This window comes from Condylura cristata, unplaced genomic scaffold (assembly GCF_000260355.1).
Source record: "Condylura cristata isolate star-nosed mole 26May11 unplaced genomic scaffold, ConCri1.0 scaffold00027, whole genome shotgun sequence".
NCBI lineage: Eukaryota > Metazoa > Chordata > Mammalia > Eulipotyphla > Talpidae > Condylura > Condylura cristata.
In genome coordinates this window covers 26884343-26902860 of record NW_004567128.1, presented here as the reverse complement: position 1 = coordinate 26902860, position 18518 = coordinate 26884343, and the positions used below count along the sequence as shown (strand labels likewise).

General features: G+C 40.4%; 2 protein-coding genes across 3 annotated transcripts in view; both read left to right on the top strand.

Annotated features, from left to right (window-relative positions):
- ZNF41 (zinc finger protein 41) overlaps positions 1 to 18518 on the top strand; it is a 722252-nt gene that overhangs the window by 557736 nt on the left and 145998 nt on the right. The window lies entirely within an intron of this gene.
- The window catches only part of SLC9A7 (solute carrier family 9, subfamily A (NHE7, cation proton antiporter 7), member 7), a 126985-nt gene that overhangs the window by 40415 nt on the left and 68052 nt on the right, over positions 1 to 18518 (top strand). The gene's annotated exons all lie outside the window — the stretch shown is intronic.

Genomic DNA, 18518 nt, shown 5'->3' with positions numbered 1-18518 from the left:
TATATATATATCATAGAACTCTTACTTTCATTTCCTTTGGTTACGTTCTCAGAAATGGATTTGCTGGGTCAAGCTATAGTATAAAGCCATAGTGAGTTAGTATAAAGCCATAGTGATAAAAACACTAAAACACTAAAAATAGTTGCATAAAAATAGGCCCATAGAAGGATGGACCAGAATAGAGAATCCAGAATTAAATCCTAGCATATATGTTCAGTTAATACTTGACTGAGAGTCTAAGAATATCTTATAGGAAAAGGATAATCTTGTTGACAAATAGTGGTGGGAAAATTGGAGAAACAAGGATAATCTTGTTGACAAATAGTGGTGGGAAAATTGGAGAACTTATCTCACCCCACTCATTAAAATTAAGTCAAAATAGATCAAAGATTTAAACATGAGATCTGATGCCCTAAAACATCTAGAAGAAAACATAAGGAAGAACTTCATCAATATTGGTATTGGCAGTGGGTTTTTTGGGACATGACACCAAAAGCATAAACAACAAAAGCAAAAATAAGCAAATGAGGAAAAATACATAAAACTCAAAAGCTTTCACACAACAAAAGAGATAATCAGCAAAATGAAACCAGCCTACATATTGAGAGAAAATATTTGAAAACCAGATTTTGAATAGGGGGTTAATAGCCAAAATACATAAAAAATTAACACAGCAGGATAACCAAACAATGCAATTAAAAAGTGGGCAGAAGAACTAAATGGACTTTTTCAAAAGAAGACACCAAAGTGGTAAACAGATACTGAACATCACTAATTATCAGAGAAACACAAATGAAAACCATAATGAGATATTACCTCACACCAATTAGAATTGCTGTTATCGAGAAGATAAGAGATGACAGGTACTGGCAAGGATATGGGGGGAAGGGCACCTTAATAGACTGTTCATGGAATGTAAATTATTTCAAGCACTATGGAAAACAATAAAACTGAAAATTTCAGGAATGTTCTCCCCCTCTCTTTTTCACAGTATTTTCCCCAACTGGATGCCAAATAGTGGGCTGGATTTTCCCCAAATGAATCTCAGGTACATTCCAGGCAAGTCACTTTGTGCTTTGGTGATTCCCAAGCTCTTCAGGACAGATGAACAGCTATTTTTAGCCAGTCACATTCAGTGTATAGTGATTTTGCAGGCTAACTCTGAGGGAAACCTTCACTTTCTCACCTTTAAATATATTGGAACGTTACTTCTGCTCTACTACTCCAAGTACATTCCATGATACTTTTACTAGTAGCTTTGAATGAGGTTCTTTCCCCCACAAAGGAGGGTCTTCTAGTTTTCTTTGGTTTTGTTCACTTTGTTCCAGTTGTCCCTATTTTCACTCTCTCTGCCTAAAGATCCTGGTTCTGATAACCTTCTTTTATTCTGTAGTCTGTGGCTTCAGATATGATTTTTGCATAATTGGTATACAGAATTTTTTATTCAGTCTTGTATGTATTCCTACAATACAGTTCTGAAAGTCACTAATTTTCAAAAGGAATTGTTTGACTATATAATACATATCATAGTACAAAATTCAAAAGTTCCAAGTGAAGACACTAAAAATAGGCTTCCCATTGTTCCTAGAGATAAATCTGTCCCATACTCTTTCTTGGAGTTAAATGTTCTCATCCTTTGGGCCATTTCCCCCGAATGTGCGATGTTCTAAAATCAGCATATGTGACGACATAGCTAGCACCTTCTGTTTTGAAAACCAGCTTTCCCACTGGATATTTCGTTTCACTTCTTTAAATGGTGCCCACACCTTCCCAGTCACCTAAGCCTTGGTGTTTTCTTTTACTCCTCTTTGTCCTTTTGCCGTATCCATATCTTCTTTTTAAATCCAGCCATGTCTCACTAGTCACCATACTCAGTTGACTACTTCATGTTGTGTTTGCATCGAGGCTGTCCTTTCTGTTATGCTGGACTGCCGTCAGCACCTAGCTAGATGGTGAGGTGGCGTCTCCACTCACACAGCGTTTGACTTTGCTGAGTCCCCTGAGAATTATGTTTGTCCCTCTGCTGTAATGTAATTGGAAAGATGGCCAGTGGATTCTCTAGTGGTTGCTTTTTTGCGTTTTCTACGATTCATTTTCAGCTGGGCTATGCCCTCAGAGGACAAGCATCGCTGCATACTATTTCAGGATATCTCATTTAGAGCTTTATACAGCCTTATAGAGGGCTCTCAATATATATATTTGTCAGATGATGAGGCAAACAGTGTTTCTTGTTTAGTTTTAAGTAATTGAGATACAGGTATTTTGTTTTTAGAATGTGGAAAAAAACATCTGGTAGGAAAGTAGAATGGCAAGAGATGAGCAGGTAACCTGTATTTATGGTGGTTCATCACCTCTTCTTTTCCCAGAAACCTCTTTCCTTGATTTGTTCTATGGCTGCACTGTCCTAGCCCATGGCCTTGGGGCACAGGGCCTGCACCTGTGCCCTTCCCTTATTTTCCATCTTAGCACTTAGAGCATACTGGGTAACTTAAATCTTCTTTTAAAAACATTATGTTCCCTATTAGAACGGTGTCTTACAAGGGTAGGGTTCTTGTCACTCTTATTCCCTGCTGTAGTCTCAGTGCCTAGTGAGCTGCTCAATAAATATTTGTTGGATATATAATCTGGTGAGGTGTCGGTTGTTTTTGTTGTCACTGAATTGGTTCCCATCACCAATCTTGGATTTCTCTTTGTTCTGTTCATGGTATCACTGCTTGAGGCCAGGGAGATATTTTTCATCTCTGTAAAGAAAAGCTGTTGTTTGGTACTGAGTGGAAGGAAGAAATAGACAAATACTCATAGGTGCTGGAAATCAGGACTCCAGTGGCAGACTTATAGTTAAACATTCACTGCTTGTATTATGCTAACCTAGTTTGAGTACCTACATCAAGGTGACTCATGTCTATATTTGTTACTGTTACCACAAAGCATATCTTTTTCTGTGACTTATCTATTCACCTTTTATGGTTCATGTCTACTTGGAGTCCTTTGCTTAGCTGCTGTTCAGGAGAAGGCCAGTTCACTGCATTTGAATCTTAGCTCCATTAGTCTCACAGAGGAAAATTCTATTTTGCCTGTTTATGCAGTCAGCTGCCATGAACATATGAGCCACACATCCCATCTCCTGTGTCAAGTAGGCCTTGGCATGAACATTAAACCAAGAAGCCAGCTGAACAGTGACCCAAATTTTCTGGTAAGGTCTGACTCAGCCACCCACCTTAGGAGACCCTCCACTATAGCTGCAGACATCAGGTGTGAACTGGCTGTGCCACTCATTAATCAGAAAGTTAAAATGGGTTTCATGTCCTCGATGAGGCCTGGTTTCACTACGATGGAGTTAGAAAAACTGAAGACCTCATAAACACAAAGAGCAACCGACTGCTCTGCTGAGGAGTGGGGGCTTTTGTTTTGTAGCTAGTGAGGAGCCTGTCAGTGAGGCAGAGATGTTTATTTTAGAATTACTATCCTTGTGGTGGGGTTTTTTTTTTTTAAGATTTATTTATTTGTACATACAGACTGGGGTACAGGCCAGAGGCTCAGGGGCGGTGAGAGGCTTCACCAGAGACAGAGTGGGGAGCAGAACAGGCAGATCAACGAAGTACACTGCTGAGGGGAGCAGCGGGCGGGCCAGGAGAGGTCTGCCACGCCATGTGGTCACCTCCGGAGCAGGCGGGAATTGAACTCATGCTGAAGTGGCTTTAGCTTCTTAGTGCTGTGCTTCAACCCGCTGCGCCACCAGGGAGGGCTTCCTTGTGGTGGTTTTGAGGTCAATTGCTGAGGAGCATGAGATGGAGATAGGGAGTGGAGGCTGCGAGGCTGCTAAGCAAAAAGTGATGAGAAGACTGGTCACAGCTGTGCAGACCTAGGTGACTGCCTAGCAGGCAGTGAGTGACCATGACTCAGGTCTCTGGTGCTTATGAGGATAGGGAATGGGGAAGAGAATGTTCACAGGGAGGAGTGAGCATTACCTTTTGAGTTAGAGGTTTTAGAGAGGCTAGCAGAGATCTGGACATAGGATTCTGGATCTCAAGGGAAAAGACTGCTGAAAGTACAGTTGCCAGCATCACTGCTTTAATCTTGAGATGGATAACTTTCCAAATTTCTTTATTATGGAAAATTTCAAGCACACAATAGTCAAAACAATAGTATTTAAATACCATGATTTATAATAAGAAATAAATGTTTGCCTTTCTGTTTCTGGTGCAGAGCTCCTAAAAGCTCCGGAGTTTCCTAAGATGAGAATGGTAAAGGTGTCTTGCTCTGCTACTTTATGCTAATGAGATGAGCTTGTAGCCAGTACCCAAGGATGGAGACTGGATACAAGAACCAGCCATGTGACTAGGGAGTGGCAGCTTTCAGTCCAATGTCCCTGACCTCAGGAGGGGGAGGGTTGCTGGAGAGAGAGTTCATGGCCAGTGGCCAGTGATTTGAGCCACCTATCTAATGAGCAAAGATGAGGGTGGAGAGCTTTACCCTCTACCTGTAGAGGTTGGTAAACACGTGGCAGTGCCTGGACAGAGGTGCTCAGAGAGCCAGCAAGCTTTCCCACATGTTGCCCTGAGTATTACTTCTATCTGGCTGTTCCTGAGTTACCTCCTCTTACAATAAACCAGGAGTCCAATGTGTAGAATGTCTCTCTTGAGCTCTGTGAGTTGCTGTAGCAAATTAATTGAACCCAAGGGATGTGCTGTGGGGACTTCTGATCTATAGCAGGTCGGTTAGAAGCACAGGTGGCACTTGGACTTGTGTGTTAGGAGTTGACGAGGGGGGTGCAGGTCACTAGTGTGAGACCGAGCCTTTCACCTGTTGGATCTGATTCTGTCTCGAGGTAGGTGGCATTGGAATTCAGTTGACTTGTAGGGCACCTGGGTGCTATCAGAAAATTGCTTGGCCATGAGAAGGATATACAGAGAGAAGTATAACAAACTGAAGCTCATGTATCTGCCCAATTTCATTAATTACTGGCTATGGTTAATCTTGTTTAATATGTACCATGAGTTATCCCTCCCCAAGTCATTTACACAAAATCCCACATCTTATTTGTAAATAATGTAGAAATCAGCCCCAAAAGATGAGGAATGGAGTTCTCCCTGGTGGTGCAAGGGGTTAAAGCACAGCACTATGAAGCTATTGGCAACACTTAAGCACTAGTTTGATCCCTGGCCAGGGAGCTGACCCACATGGTGCAGCAGACCTCTCCTGTCCCACCCCGCTGCTCCCCTCAGCAGTGTATTTCAGTAGGTCCGCCTGTTCTGCTCCCCACTCTGTCTCTGGTGAACCCTCTCACCCACCCCCCCGCACCTCTGACCTGTACCCCAGTTCTTGTATGCATAAATAAATATTTAAAACAAAAGATGAGGGGTCATTTAAAAAATATAGTCACATTACTGTATCACCTCTCCAACAAAAAAAAGGTGGTTTTCTATTTGTTATTTATCTAGTGAGCTCAAAATTCCCAATTGCTTTTTATTGTTGAGTTTGATTTAAGATCCAGATAAGTCCTAGCACAGTATTTAGTTGATCTGCCTATGTCTCATAAATCTGTCTTAATCTGTGGGTTTTGAGTGGGTAACTCTTCAAAGCACTCTGGGCCCTCTTTGTGTGAGACTGAATGGTAATTAGCACTTGAGCAAAAGAAAGAGGTGGAGGGATATGGGATAATATCAAGATCCTCTGTACTTTTTATCATGGAAAGTTTCAGACATGGAAGTTGAGATAATAGTATTGTGATTTATAATGAGAAATGTGATGATTTTCATTGTTCTCCCTTGGGAGACCTAATGCTGTCAGGAAAGCATGATCAGAGTTATTGTAGCCTCTCTCTCCTGCAGCAGTTAATTCTCTGTGATGTTGCTGTGGCATCTTCAAAAAGTCAGGCCGATCATGTCCCTTTCGTAGCCCCAAAGTATGCATATAGCTTCTGCTCCCTATGGGATAAAGTTGATTCTCATGAGCGTAGCCTAAAGCGACGATTCTGCCTTCCTTGTGCTAACCTCATTCCTTGCCACTTGTTCTCTATTCTTCCTGTTGCTGCCAGCATGGGCAGCGCTCCTGCCATGCTGCTGCTTTCAGGTTCACGTTCCCACCTCATGCTGATGGCTTTCTTTGAAAAATATTTCACATCCCTTCCACTTTCACCTGTAAAAGTCTGGCTCATCTTGAAAGGCCCATCTGAGACGCTGCCTTTCTGTGAAATTTACCTCACTGCTTTTTCACCTGAAAGAATTATTCATTCTTTCCCCTTTTATGTCTGTTTTGTGGTGCTGCTCACAGCTGTACTGGCTTTATCATTCCTTGTGTGTTTCTGGGTAGGGTGTGTCTGTGTGGGACTGGTGTTGGTGGGGGCTCTGGAGGGAAGATCCTGTGTCCTGCTAGCTGCACACCCCCTCCGCACCCAGCCGCAGACCTGTTTTCCCAGGATGTATAGTACACACCTATTTGGTACCAATTTTTAGAAGAATGAACAGGGCCTTCCCTGGTGGCCCAGTAGGTTAGGACACAGCACTGCAAGCTAGCCATAGCTGCTTCAGTGTGAGTTCGATCCCCAGCCCTGGAGGTGATCCACATGGCGTGGCAGACCTCTCCTGTCTCACCTGTTGCTCCTCTCAGCAGTGTACTTCGTCCATCTCCTGTTCTGCTCCCCACTCTGTCTCTGGTGAATCCTCTCACCGCCCCTGCATCTCTGGCCTGTACCCCAGTTCTGTATGCATAAATAAATAAATCTTTTTTTAAAAAGGATGAACAACAGATTTTCTTATATAATTTCTCTACTGTGTATCTTAAAATAATCTTATCAAATATACTATTAAATGTGATGTAGTTTTGAGGTTGGCTGATTTTAAAACCAGTGATTAATCATAGTTTATTTTGTTCTCATATACATAAAAAATAACTTTACTGGCTGCGTTTTGTGCTGTGTCATTAATGTTGACTCTGGCTGTTGACATTGGATACTTCCCAGACACCAATTTCATGACTGGAGAAATTGCAAAAAAACACAAAAACTCTAATCTTTCTAGATAGCACTTTTTGTTGCCTGTTGAGACTGAGACATAAGTCGCAGCTGGGGAAGGCACTATGTTCACAGTTTAGGGGACTGTTATTTCCATATACATATGTTAATATTGCTTATAACCTGTTAATATTATTTATTGCAGTTTTTCATTCTTGCAGCAAGCAATTAAGTGTTGGATTCAGAGGAGCTTGCTGTCTCATGGGGAGGGTAGACATGCAGTAATAGTTGTATGGACATTGTAGTAGAGAGAAAGGAAGCTTAATAAGAGAAACAACTCTGGAGAGAAGTGGTGCTGTTTCAGGTGAATCCTGCAGGTGAATAGGAAGTCGGGAGATGAGTGCAAGGCAAGAACTGGGAGACAGCACAGGGAGACATGCCAAGAGCAGTGAGATGTGAACAAGCTGGCTGACTCTGTACTTAGCTGTCATTTTCATTTTTAATTGGAAAGATATATTGCATATGGTATAAAATTCAAATAGCTCAACAGTGAAGACTATCTTATGACCCCCCCATCCACGCAGATCCCCTTCCTAGAGACAACCACTGTTATACTTCCTTGAGTATATCTGTCCGGAGTTTTGCTGCATTTGTAAACCTGAGATAGATTTTCTTTTTATTGCTCATGCAAAGGGTTGCTTGCTATTCAGTGTGTTCTGCATCTTGCTATTTGTCACTTAATGCATGCATTGAATGTGGCATTGCTGCATTCTTTTTAATATAATGGCTATAGATTCCATTATGTGAGGGGCCCATACTTTATCTAGCCAGTACTCTATGGAGGAGACATTTTGGCCTTTTATAATAATGTGTTGTTACCCATTCCATGAAGTAGGTTGAAATAAAGTGAACAGCAGCCAAAGTGCAAAGCTGAGGGTTGTAAATATATTCAACTCTTAGTTCAGTTTCTGTTAACAAGTAAAGGTCAGACATACTTGGAAAGGAACCAAATAGAATGTCAAGAATGAAAAATAATAATTGCAGTGACAAGCTCAATGGATAGTGTAAGGAACTGAGGAACAAATTGGTGAGTAAGGTGATGGGTCACAAGCAATAATCAAGAAACTGGCACAGAGAGACAGAAGGAAAACATTGCCACATAGATGTGTGGGTCCATTCTTACCTGATAAATTCTTGAAAAATATTATAAATATATAGAAGTAGTTTATCTAACTAGATATACATTTAAAAATGGAAAAACACTTCTGCATTTACTGTCTAACTTAACCAGAAAATTACCAGTACCTTTGAATTCCCCATGTATTATTCCTTCCCAGGTGTTTGATTCTTTATTACTTATATGTACTATATCTTCAGTTTTATGTAGCAGATGTATTTCATAATAAAGTATTTTTTAAAGGGATGCCCTATAGTCTTCTTATAGTTGTCTTACTAGTACATGTAATAATTGGTTAAATTTAAATTTTGGCTTAGCAATTACCATATCATTGTATTGTCCACCTAAGCAAAAATATTACATATTATGTGCCTGTGACTACATTTATAAACACAACACATTTTCAGTATCTTCCCAAGTGTGTGGACCCATTGCCTTTGATCAGGGACAACAGAGTATAGTAGTTTCTTGGATAGTGTGGTAAGAGACTTTCTACAAAAGTAGGAGTTCATGTCAGGAGGTCAAGATGGTGAAAGTCTCCTTTGGAAGTTTTAGAAAACTCATTGTGATGGTAGTATGGGAAAAGGAAAAGGAAACAAGCAGAACCATGCCTACAATTGGTGGTTAGGGAAACAGTCACTTTAACTTTGCTTGTGGAAAACAAATACTTCTTTAGTTGGGAGGTGGGGTGTGAATTAGCTGTAGATATGTTGTTGATGGTCTAGAGAAGCCACCTGTAGTTTTTCAAAAAGGTAGTGTATTGCTCATCACAAAATACCACACACTGGGTGGATGAAAAGACTAATTTCTTTTCCTCACAGTTCTGAAAGCTGGGACATCCAAGGTTAAGGTGCCAGCAGGGCTGGGTTCTAGTGAGACTCTTCCTGGCCTGCAAAGGCCATCTTCACAAGACCTTTCCTCAATGCTTGCACATGGTAGTGGGGGTGGTGTATATATATCTATAGAGAGAACAAAAGAGAGAGGGAGAAAGAGGAGGTATCATAGTTTTCTTACCAAGTTGCCAGCTCTATTGGATGAGGACCTCCTGTAATGACCTCATTTAATCTTGATCAGTCTCTAAAAGTCCTAGTTCCAAATACAGTTGCATTGGGAGTTGGGGTTTCAATATATGACATTTAGGAGGATAATTTATTGTGGTCAATAGTCTTTGAATTCAGGTTAATTTATAAATAGTTTTATTGTTTTTAATTTAAAAAATACCATCATAAATTAAAACTGATGTAAGTAAAAACTCTGTTTTGTTCATTTATTTTATCACGTATTCAAAACCATCCCTTCTCATTTGTGTGTATCTTTATATTTGCAGCCATTTCAGTTTAAGACTCAGCCATTCCTTACAAATTTCAGTAATCAGAATAGCAAATTTTGTTGCTTGTGTGTGTTCCATTTCATGGCTCTTATAAGATAATTGTGGTTAGTGTATTTGTTTACAATGCTGCTAAACTTCAGAGTTTCTAGGAAGGAAAATCTACAAAATCTGCCTCATAATACTATTGAAAGGGTTTTAACTAGTGAGAGTACTTGAAATGTATTCATGAATTTAGGACAAATTCTAAAGGCTGATAAATGTGGATATCCTTGGATTTAATGATTAGTAAGAGGTTAAAAATACATAGCTGTTTTCTTAGGGTTCGTAACTAAGGCTCTTGTAACCACAGAAAGTAGTCCCTTGTTGACAGATTAGTACTGGCTAATGTCCCCAGAGCCTTCTTACTGGTACTGAATTCCTGTGGTGGGTCAGATACAAGGATGACTGGCAGGTATTCAGTGACGATTGCCCTCAGGAAAATTAGCCCTGAGGGAGTGTTATAAACAGCCACAGTGTAGTACCATCCTTCTGCTAACATGTCAGAGACAATGTTTGGGAGATGCACACTGCACATAGCTACTATCTAAGGTGTAGGTTATTCCCTGAAAACCCCCTGTGAACATCTTTTGTATTGAATACTTGGACGGTGTTCTCCACTGATTGTGGAGAATCCAATCTAGTTCTGAGGCTTTGGGAGGTCTTCTTCCTTACCTGGAAGAAATTATATCTACAGCATGACTTGAAGTGTGAGTAGGAGTTAACCAAGTGAAGATGGTTAGTGAGGAGAGAGTAGGAAGAGAGTTCTAGGTAGAGGCTCAAAATAAAGACAGATTAATTTATTTCAAAAGGTAGCTGGTGTTTACCTAAAAGTGTTGGCCTAGAACTTTAAAAGAGTAGTGAACAGGGCAGGAAGGTGTGTGATAATTTATAATAACCTTTATAGTTTAGTCTTTTGGCAATTTGAACTTTATTAATGTGTTTAATTAAAGGGAAATGCATAAAACAACAATTAAGATGTGTTGAGTGATGGCTCAGATTCAGATACACTGTCCTTGATTTTGGGAAATGTCATGGAATGAGGCCAAACAAATAAATATTCTTAGACCTGATCTAAAACAGAAAATTGATGCTATAATTTGAATGGTCCTTAGACTTAATCAAAAATCTTCTAGCCTTGAAAAGACATTTTCTACCCAAACTTATCTGGCAATTTAATTTAGGTGTTTTTGGAGGAGGAGGAAATAAATTTTTCAATGTTTTTACAAATACGTGTAAGTGTCTTACAATGCTGACAACATTGGCCACAATACTGGACCATATGTCTGCACATTCTTTTGCAACTACTCTAGTGATGGCTGAAACTTTCATCTCACCTTTATTGTTTATATGGTCCCAGCATTATTTTCAAAATAAAGAGAGAGACCATCTTTCTCTAGTATGCTTTCCATTGTGGAATTGCCACAGCTGGATGTACTTTCTTTCTGAGCTTGGCTTGCCTGACTGTGACCATTACCATGTTATCACCCCACAGCTGGGCTGTTCTGTTATCCCTTTTTACCCTTCACAGGCATCATGCACAGATTCTTGGCTCCTGTGGTGTCAGCACAGTTGATCATGGGTCCTATCAGAAGACCTAAGGAAATCTGGAATTTCACACCAGAGGACCCACCAGGTTCTCTATTCAACATCTTGAATGCCGGACAGGGTGTCAATTTTATTTTAAAGTCATTTTAAAGATATGGGTGGTCAGTCCATGTTGGGGCTCAAGAGATACAATTAGTGATGGTTAGTTTCCTATCAAAATGTGGAACCAATTGTGAGATAAAGGAACCAGATGAATAGAGACTAAAATGTCTCATTTATTGGTCATAGAGCTTGGAGAGTGTAAGTTAATTTGTAACCAACATTGGCCTTTCTGAGATGTAGCCCTAGATTAGGCAGAGATAATCCCTCCTCGCCCTGGAACTATTGAGCCAACATAGGCCCCATCTAGAACGAGTTAAGTGTAATCCATCTATACTTGGTTAGCATCACGAACTCTTCTAGTTAAAAGTTCAGCGATTGGCTCTCCCTGGTGGCGCAGCGGGTTAAAGCACTGCACTAAGCTCAGACCACTTCCGCATGAGTTCGATTCCCGCCTGCCCCAGAGGTGACCACATGGAGTGGCAGACCTCTCCTGACCTGCCCACTGCTCCCCTCAGCAGTGTACTTTGTCGATCTGCCTGTTCTGCTCCCCACCCTGTCTCTGGTGAAGCCTCTCGCTGCCCCTGAGCCTCTGGCCTGTACCCCAGTTCTGTATGAATAAATAAATAAATCTTTTAAAAAAAAAAAGTTCAGTGATCATGAGCCTTCCCTGGTGGTGCAGTGGGTTAAAGCACTGCACTGGGAAGCTAAAGCCACTTCTGCATGAGTTCGATTCCCGCCTGCCCCAGAGGTGACCACATGGCGCAGCAGACCTCTCCTGACCCGCCCACTGCTCCCCTCAGCAGTGTACTTTGTCGATCTGCCTGTTCTGCTCCCCACCCTGTCTCTGGTGAAGCCTCTCGCTGCCCCTGAGCCTCTGGCCTGTACCCCAATTCTGTATGAATAAATAAATGAATCTTTAAAAAAAAAAAAGTTCAGCGATCAATTCCAAGTCACCTTCCTTGGTCCTAGTTTTCAATGAGTGGCTCTTCTACTCTGATTTGGAATGGACATCATCATGTTGTAAAGACAGGCAGGATGTCGTCACCCATAGGGAAGTGTTGTATAGCACAGCATGATGGCAACTTTTTCTTAGTATCTCACCCAATTATGAGATATTATAGTTCTTTTTTCCATGTCTTATTTTCCTACATAGATAGCTAAGCCCTAAAATCACATTCACAAAGTCTAAGATTTGTTTTACTCTATTTTGCCAGCATGTTTTTTTGTTATTTATATTCCACAGATGAATGGAACCATTTATTCTGTCTTTCACTTACTGACTTAGTTTACTTAGCATAATCACATTGCAATTCACCCATTTTGTCCCCAACACTACCAATCTTTTCCACAGCTGTGTAGTATTCCATTGCTTAGATATTCCACAATTTCTTTATCCATTTGTCTGTGGATGGGCACTCAGATTGTTTGTATGACTGCCAGTTGTGGACAGTGCTGTCATGAGCATAGGAGTACATGAGACTTTTTCATATTAGAGTTTTCATATTCTCTGGGTAAATATCTGGCAGAAGTATTTCTAGACCATATGGAATTTCCATTTTTATTTTCTTAAGACATCTTCTTACCATTTTCCATAGAGGCTGCACCAATATGGGTTCGCATCAGTAGTGGATGAGAGTTCTTTGTTTACATTTTTCAAATCTTCTAATGTTTATTGTTTCCATTCTTTTTTGATAGGGGCCATTCTGACAGAAGTGAGGTGATGATTCATTGTGGTCTTCATTTGCATTTCCTTAATAATAAGTGTTGAACAATTTTTCATGTGCCTGTAGGTCATCTGAATGTTTTATTTAGAAAACTGTATATTTAGATCTTTTCCCCATTTTTTGATTGGGTTGTCTGCTTTTATGTTGGATTATATAAGTATTTTCTATATTTTGGAAATGAGTTTCTTCTTAGTTGTGTGGTTTGCAAATATCTTCTCCCATGAGGTCCAAAAGCTTCCTAGTTTGATGTAGTCCTGTTTGTTTATTTTTGCTTTTGTTTCCCTGGCTATTGGATTTGCATCCCTGACACATCTTTGCATTAAATGTCCTCTAGTGTATACCCTGTTTTCTTTCAGTATTTTATGGTCACTTGTTATATAAAAGTCTCTAGTCCATCTTCATTCCATTTATAGGAAATGTCCAAAAATGGCAAATCTGTAAAGAAAGTAGTGCAGTACTTGCTTATGGCATTGGTGTACAGGGAAGGACTGTAAATGGAAATGTTCCAAAATTAGATTGTGGCAATTGTTGCACGACTCTGTGGATATACTAAAGACCATTGATTTGAACACTTAAAATAGGTCATTTTTATGGTATATAAATTAAACCACAATAAAATTGTTTTGGAAAGGTGTGGTTCACTGAATATGGAAAATAAGCAACAAAAATGTTTTCAATGAATGATATGTAAAAATGCATATATAAGTAGCACAACCAGTAGAAAATGTATGGAGAAGGCAGTAACATTCATTCTTAAACCAGAGTCACGGAAATGTTCCCCAAATCTAAAAAGTCATTGTCCCTGCTGTAATCCATTGCGTTCTTTTTATTCATTTCATGAGAAATAGTTATCACTGTCTTCAAGCTGTAACTGGGTGTGGAGTAAGGTGCTTTTTCTTTTCTCAGAATTTCAGATGAAGGTTTAAAAACTCAGAACACCCCCTACAGTGTTGGAAACAATCCCACAGTGGCAGATAAATCAAACTGCTGCTATGAATAGCTCATATAAGGGAAGGTGAGGTCTCATTAGGGGAAAGCAGTAGATCCCCTAAAATATGTTATTTGTATGTCAAAGTGTATGACACTGAATATGATTCTGTCCTCTTAGGCCGTTGACTACAGCAGTGATGAATGTGAATGTGAAATATCAGGCAGCTAGTTATACTCTTCTTTGTGTTAGAAATGTGTCCTACTGCTTGGTCTATTTGCTGAAAACTCTCAAGATGGTCTTAACTTTGCATCTTTTCTGGGGTGTTTTATGTTACCATAGTTTATCTTAGGGAGGCAGCGGCATCCTCTCCACTACCCCTCTTCCATCTTTACAGTGGGCACATTGGGCCCAAGTAAGGAAGGAGAGGTTTTACAGGTGTATAACAATGTTGTCATCTAAGCACATTGGTGTTGATTACTGGGAGAGAGTGTGAGTGTATTCCTGATTGTTGAGGTATTTGTCTGCAGATATAAACCTCCCCTAGGGAAAAACTCTGCTTTCCCACTACTCTGAAGTTTCATACTGGACACCATGACCATATGTTTGGGGCCTCCCACACAAAGCAATTTTCTTCTATCCAGAGAATACTTAGTGTATGTCCTACAGGTTAATTCAACCCTGGCACTATCTATCTGATGATGGCATCAAATCTCACAGGCAAAGGATTCTCGCCAGAAGCCCTAGAGCCTTTCAGAGGCCAGTCACAGGGCAGGTTGTCCCCTGTGCTTCTGACAGACTGGCTATAAGCCCTAGACCCCTCCTTGGCTTTAGTCATTTGCTAGAATGGCTCTAAGAACCAAGGGAAATACTTTGCTTGTTAGATCACTCATTTATTATGGAAGGATTGAACTCAGCGAGGTTCATGGGAGCAGGCGCAGGGCTCCCATCCTCCTGTCCAGGGCTTCCACCCTCCCCGCACTGTCCACATGTTCACAAATACAGAAGTGTCTGAACTCCTCTACTTTGGGGATTTTTGTGAAGGAATAATTAGATAATTGGCCACTGGCAGCTGACCCACACTAGTCCCTCTCCTTCTCCTGGAGGCTGTGGGTGGGGTTAGATTTAAGTGCTAACTCAGGCCACTGGCTTGGTTCCCCCAGCAGCCAGCCCCCCCCATCCTGAGGCTAATCCTGGAATCCCCCTTCTTCCTCCCACCTGTCGTCTCATTAGCATACAAAAAGACACTTAGGTTTTGAGGGTTTTAGGAGTTGTGTACCCCAAAACTGGGATGAAGTCCAAATATGTATTTATTATATCAAAATATCACATCATTTTTGTTAGAATAGTCATTGTGAAGACCCTGTGCTAGGATCATCTAATTTTTTTTAGTTAACTAACAGTGAGGTTAGTACAATAAAGAAACGGGATTATATGAAGCAGCTATGCCTTTGGGAGGACAGTCTTCTGTAAATGACTTACTTTGGGTTGATAATAAAACTATTCCACTTCAATCATGTGACAAGCCTTCTCAAGACTCCAGAGATTATCCTATAATAGGACAAATGTTGAGGTACCATTGAATCACCTTTGTTGTGTAACATTTCGTCAAAAAAGAATTAGCTTCTTGTTGGAAAAAGCTAACTTCTAACAAGTTAGCTAACTTGTTAGACTACCTAACTAGGGAGTAAAATGAAAATGAAGAACAGTACTGAGTTTGAGCTGAAGCAGAGTGTGGACCCTGGCGCGCCCTCAGCCTGCCTCCTGCTGCTGGAGGCCTTGTCACCATCACACCCCCGGAGGAGTGAAATCCACAGTCACCATCCCCATCACCACAACCTTGGGACACAGCCCATCTGCTACCCCAGCAGTGCTGCCACCACTCAGTGCGACCCATAGGCAGACCCGAGGGGTATCAGGAGACTGGCGGCTACCAGTGAGGACAAGGCCATCATGTTGAAAGTTAGCGGAACAGTAAAATGGTTCAGTGTGAAAAACAAAGGGGTTTTCAGCCACAGGAATGTTACCCAACATTATGTGTTTATACACCAAACATAATGATATAAAAAATTATGTATTTGTACACAGAGAATAGCCCCCAGGAACAGCTCCACAGTACAGGGGATGGAGAAGCAGTAGGATTTGATTTTATTGAAGGAGAAAGAGTTGTGGAGGCAGCAAATGTTGTAGGTGCTGATGGTGTTCCAGCGCTAGGCAGTAAATACCTGCAGAGTATGATCATCAGAGCTATCACTGCTGGCATGAGAGCCCTCCCTTTGCTCATCAGGAAGATTCACAGGATGAAGAGAATGCAGAAGAAGAGGAATTGTAGGGTACCCTTGAATGCCGGGCTCAACAGTTACAGCTCATTTCACACCTCCAGGCATGATCCACAGTACCCCCGCCCTTCTGTGCAGCAAGAGATAAGGGAGAGTGCTGAGAGTCAGGGTGCAGGAGAAGAAGGTAGCTTAGAGACCATTTGTAGGAACTAGAGAACAAGATACCTTAGGGCTCTCCTTGACATGGATTGTTGGAGACCAGCTCCAACTTTTGAGGTATCTGGAGGCAACACAGGCAGGACCCTAAGATGGGAAGGTGTCGGCGAGCAGAGATTCCAAAAAAGGGGGGAGAGGAGCAGGCATGGTGAAGACACGGGAGTCAGGTTTGGGTGCAAGTCTTCCTGCTCATCTTTTTGCAAGTCTTTATTTATACTGTTTAGCAAGATTTAGTTACAATAATGCATTAGGTAAGTTAATAAGAAATAGGCATAAAAGTTTTAAAGGAAGAGGGGAACAATGCATCCTCTTCTTGCTACTTTATGGCACTCTAGAGTATACATCTTTGTGATGGCTTTCATATATACAGATGTTTGACTATGACTTTAAAGGATCAGGGTTTGGGAAAGGATGAGCTGTTAGCAAAGGATTTAGGAGTCCTAGTGAAGGAATAAATTGTGTTAGCAGAGTCATCAGTGATAGTCTAAAGAGAAGCTAATGGCTAACTTAAGGTTAGCAGAGAGTAGCTAGTGTTTGTTTTAGGAAGAGGTTAAATAAGACTAGCAGAGAGTAGATAGTTATTGTTTTAGGAAAAGAGTAAATTAAGAAGAAGTCACATAGTTATGCATTAAGCAAAACCTGTGTTGACAGTGTTAGGAAATTGTCCATGGGTCCTTATGCCCTGAGAGTTATCTAAGAATTGCTTTTTGTCAGAAGACCAAAGAAGCTTTCCAGGAGTCTTAATGCTCCGGGGTCTTATCTGTCCAGGAGCTTGCCTTTTGTCTTCAGTCAAAGGAATTTCCTGCCCAGGAGCAGCTCAGCTTGTACTTTGCCCAGGCCAGGTAGCCAATTTAGAGCGAAGGCAATCCAGTTACAAACTGATGTTGCTACAATATTTTTTGATTTTATGATTATACAAAAAAGGGAGGTCATAACATAAGTTAGCAGTGGAAATTCTGATTTTTTCAGAGCTTTTCCCAAGCTAACCGGAATCTGTCAGATGGTAGACGTTGCATAGCTTGTGTCAATGGATGGCAATGAAGAGGAGCAGGAAAACCAGAGATCAAGGTTGGCAGCCACTTCAACGTAAGTGGCCCTACAGTTTCAGTTACCAGCAAAGATGCCCAGAAAACTGTAAAACCACAGATGGCAAAGAGCCAAGCTGGGAACTCTGTTCCACACCAAGCAGGGAGAACCTGAGTATGTAGGGGCTTACCATTTCTGCCATCATCCTGATTAGTCATCTGACAAGATAAAGTGACTACGAGATGCCAGTGTTACCTCAAAAATGAAAAAATATATATAGAATAAAATAAAAAATTAATATTGAAATGGTAAGATAGGGGGTTTAAGTATTCAGGACGTACAGGTATGTGTTCATAAATTTGAATGATTTCTACTTAAAAAAGCAAGTAGATCGATAAGTAGTCACTAAATATCAAGTAATTAATTTGTTTCACTTTAAAAATGGAAAAATAAAACTTATGCACCTATTGTATCTGCAACAGTACCAAATGTATATGAAATGTGAACAAATACTGAAGAGTAAAATGCTGATATAAAAGTAAGTCATTTTTTTAAATGAACAATTGCTTCATATCAGGCAAAGTTGAGATTAAGAACTTCATTTTTACATTGTAAAAATGAACTTAATTTTCCACAAAAGTTAGAAAGCTACACATATCTATTTATATGGTTGTATCATGATAATAATGAACAGAAAGGCATTGACTTTAAGAATTATACTTTTCTAGATTTCATATATTATTTGTTAATCAACATCTTGTGAGTTTCATGGTGTTGAGACATTACAGAGCATTATACATACAGTGTAGTAAATGTGTAAATGTTCTTTTCTTTCTCTTTCTCATGTCACTTATTCCATTAAATGGTGAAATGAGATGAGGGAGCATTTCACCATTCTGTCCTTTAATGTTATTAACATGAAAACAAATATCGAGAGAAGTCTGAAATTTTCCTCGGAAGAGAGAACTGTAGGAAGTTTTCAGTGGTGATTTATGTTCTTTGCACGTTTCACTCGATTTTCCTTGGACACGTGTGACTCATGTCCAGCTACAGGGGAATAACGCTCCTCTTCAGTCATGGAATTGAAGGATTATCCAAAATTTTGCTGGGGTTCCTTTCCTAAAGGGAAAACTCTAATAAGAACAGAATGAGACTTTAAGACTTGTAGCTAATTATCTTAGTGGTATCATAGCCACAGCC